Genomic DNA, 4,206 nt, shown 5'->3' with positions numbered 1-4,206 from the left:
TAAGGGGGTCCGAATTTTCCTTGGGTACCTTTAACATTTCTTCATCCTATCAGCCCGGGTCAAAGATTTTTTTCATTCCTGCACCACTTGTTAACATTTACTAAGTGGTGGAGCCTCCTTTTAGGCAGAAGAGGATATTTTGAGATTCAAAGGGAAAGGTGATCTCAGGTCATATTATTTTGTCCTCCCGAGGCAGAGTTCCTTGGGTGTTTCTTCATCCTGTAACATCAGTTCGGAGGAGAATGTGGTCCGGTGGAACAGGGACCCAGCGTCATTAGGGGTTACGGAGTGTCTCTACATTCTGCCAGGCGACAGAAGCACATTCTGAGCACAGCATTCCCAAGCCATGTGGCCGACTCGAGCAGCCTTCTGCTACCGTCAGCCGATTAAAAGGGAAAGACAAACCTCCAGGCTTATTTCCAACAGCTGCTCGGTTCCTAGTGACTGTGGCCCAGCCCGCCGTGGAATGCTGTCTTGAAACATCTGCTTCCAATCGGACATCCCTATTCAGATCACTCTTTCTGATTCAGGGTAAATCGTGAAGGCAGTCAGCACAGTCCGCAGATCAGGTTCTGTGGACGTTCTGGAATCTGAAAGTGCTTTCACTGGCCATGCTAGGAGAGTCTAAGTGGCACATAAATGAGGCAAGCCCAGGTGTCCTGTCGGCCCCCGAATGAGCCTGAGCCAAAGGAGCTTGGAATACTGTTATGAGCTGAGCCTTTAACACAGGACACACTTCAGGTTACTTTTTAGTTGCTGTTAAAGAAGTCTTGAAACTTAACCTAGGACGTAGAAGACATGTACTCTGAAAAACTATAAAACCTTGGTGAAAGAAATTGAAGATGACACAAGTAAATGGAAAGATATCCTATGTTCGTCAATTGGAAGAACAAACATTGTTAAAATAAAATAAAATAAAATAAAATAAAATACTAAAAGCAATCTGCACCACCAATGCAATCCCTATCAAAATACCAACAACATTTTTCACAGAACTAGGCCAAATAATCCTAAAATTTTTATAAAACCAAAAAAGACCCTGAATTGCCAAAGCAATTTTGAAAAAACTAAAAGAGCAAGACTTGATATATCACAATCCCAGATTTCAAGGTATACTACAAAGCTGTAGTAATCAAGACAGTATGGTACTGGCCAAAAACAAATACGTAGATCAGTAGAACAAAATAGAGAGTCCAAAAATAAGCCCACACTTTTATGGTCAATTGGAACATAGCAAAAGAGGCAAGAATATATAATAGGAAACAGTCTCTTCAACAAATTGTGTTGGGAAAACTGGACAGTTACATGCAAAAGAATGAAATTGGACCACTTTCGTACACCATACACAAAAGTTAAACTCAAAATGAATTAAAGACCTAAATGTGAGACCTGAAACCATAAAAGTCCTAGGGGGGGAAAAAAAAACATAGGCACTAATCTCTTTGGCATCAGCTACAGAAACATTTGTCCAGAAGCACATGGGTAGCTCAGTCGGTTAAGTGACCAATTTGATTTCAGCTCAGGTCATGATCTCATAGTTAATGGGATCGAGTCCTGTGTCAGGCTCTACAAGGATAATGTGGAGGCTGCTTGGGATTCTCTCTGTCCTTCTCTCTCTACCCTTCCCCACCGTCACTCACTCTAACTCTCTCAAAAATAAATAAATAAGCATCTTTTAAACAAGAAACATTTTTCCAGACATGTCTCTTTTGGCAAAGAAAACAAAAGCAAAATTAAACTACTGCGACTACATCAAAATAAAAAGCTTTTGGGCAGGGACAGAAGCCATCAACAAAATGAAAAGACGAATGGGAGAAGATATTTACAAATGATGCATCCAATAAGAGATTAATATCCAAAATATATAAAGAACTTTTACAACTCAACACCCAAAAGGCAATAATCCAATTAATAAATGGTCAGAGGACATGAATAGCCCACTTTGCAAACAAGATGTAGAGATGGCCAACAGACACATGAAAAGATGCTTAACATCATTCATCATCAGGGAAATGCAAATCAAAATTACAGTGAACTATCTATCACCTCACAATTGACAGAATGGCTAAAATAAAAAACACAAGGAACAACAGGTGTTGGCAAGGATGCGGAGAAAAAGGAACCCTTTGCAACTGCTGGTGGGAATGCAAACTGGTGCAGCCACTGTGGAAAACAGATTGGACATTCCTTAAAAAACTAAAAATAGAATTTACCATAAGACACAGTAATTCCACTACTGGAATTACTTGGGTATTTACCCAAGAAGTTACAAAAACACTAATTCAAAAAGATATATGCACTCCCATGTTTACTGCAGCATTATTTACAATGGCCCAGAGAAGCAACCCAACTGTCTATCAATAGATGAATGGATAAAGAAGATGTGGCATATCTATACAATGGAATATTATTCAGCCATAAAAAAAGAATTAAGTCTTACCATCTGCAACAACACGGATGGATCTTTTTTTTCTTAAATAGTTTATTTTCAAGTTGGTTTCCATATAAAACCCAGTGCTCATCCCAACAAGTGCCCTCCTCCGTGCCCATCACCCCCCTTCCCCTCCTCCCCATCAGCCCTCAGTTTATTCTCAACATTCAAGAGTCTCTCATGGTTTGCCTCTCTCCCTCTCCCCAACTATTTTTCCCCTTCTTCTCCTGCATCATCCTCCATTAAGTTCCTCCTAATTCACCTACATGTCCAAACATATAGTATTTGTCCTTCTCTGCCTGACTTATTTCACTCAGCATAACACCCTCAAGTTCCATCCATGTTGCTACACATGGCCAGATTTCATTCTTTCTCATTGCCATGTAGTATTCCATCGTATAAATATACCACATCGTCTTGATCCATTCATCAGTTGATGGACACTTAGGTTCTTTCCATGATTTGGCTATTGTGGAGAGTGCTGCTATGAACATTGGGGTCCATGTGCCCCTATGCATCAGCACTCCTGTATCCCTTGGGTAAATTCCTAGCAGTGCTACTGCTGGGTCATAGGGGAGTTCTATTGTTAATTTTTTGAGAAACCTCCATACTGTTTTCCAGAAGGGCTGCACCAGTTTACATTCCCACCAGCAGTATAGGAGGGTGCCCGTTTCTCCACATCCTCGCCAGCATCTGTAGTCTCCTGATTTGATCATTTTAGCCACTCTGACCAGCATGAGGTGGTTATCTCAGTGTAGTTTTGATTTGTATTTCCCTGATGATGAGGGACACTGAGCATCATTTCATGTGTCTGTTGGCCATCTGGATGTCCTCTTTGGAGAAGTGTCTGTTCATGACTTCTGCCCATTTCTTCACTGGATTATTTGGTTTTCGGCTGTGGAGTTTGATGAGTTCCTTATAGACGTTGGATACTAGCCCTTTATCTGATATGTCATTTGCAACTATCTTTTCCCATTTCGTCAGTTGCCAATTAGTTTTATTGATTGTATCCTTTGCCGTGCAGAAGCTTTTCATCTTGATGAGGTCCCAGTAGTTCATTTTTGCTCTTGATTCCCTTGCCTTTGGGGATGACAACACGGATGGATCTAGAGGGTAAAATGCTAAATGACTGTCTTTCTTAGGGAAAGACAAACACCATGTGATTTCACTCATATATGGAATTTAAGAAACAAAGCAAACAAATACACTAAAAAAAGAGACAAACAAAACAAACCCTGACTCTTAACTGTAGAGGGACAATCAGATGGTTGTCAAGAGGGGAGGTGGGTGGAGGAATGGGTGAAATAGGTGAAGGGGATTAAGGGTACACTTATGAAGAGCACTGAGTAAGGGAAGGAATTGTGGAATCACTATATTGTATGCCTGAAACTAAAGTAACACTGATTACTTGGTTGAATTTTTTTTTAGTCTTAAAAATGACTTCTTTGTGAGTGCAGCTATGTCCTGCTTTTCAGAACAGAAGGACAGGGGAGGGGTTTGGTGCTATGTCTCTGTCATACAGTCCTGTAAATCATGCCAGCACCTACCTGGCTTCAGTCACTACCATTCTAGGATAACCTCTGTATAAAGGAGCTGATTCATTTCTGGCTGATACGCTTTTGTTGGAATGTGATCATCTCCTGTGAATTTTAGTGGTTTTCCTTTCTTGTGCCAGGATAAGGACAGAGCAATAAAATTGCTTAATAACTATTCCTGGAAAACACCCAGTGAGCAAGCATTTCTTCCATACCTCCAGCTCACGCACATTTCTCCCG

The sequence above is a fragment of the Crocuta crocuta genome, unplaced genomic scaffold (assembly GCF_008692635.1).
Source record: "Crocuta crocuta isolate KB4526 unplaced genomic scaffold, BGI_CrCroc_1.0 scaffold516, whole genome shotgun sequence".
Classification (NCBI taxonomy): domain Eukaryota; kingdom Metazoa; phylum Chordata; class Mammalia; order Carnivora; family Hyaenidae; genus Crocuta; species Crocuta crocuta.
Note: the sequence above shows the minus strand (reverse complement) of the source record.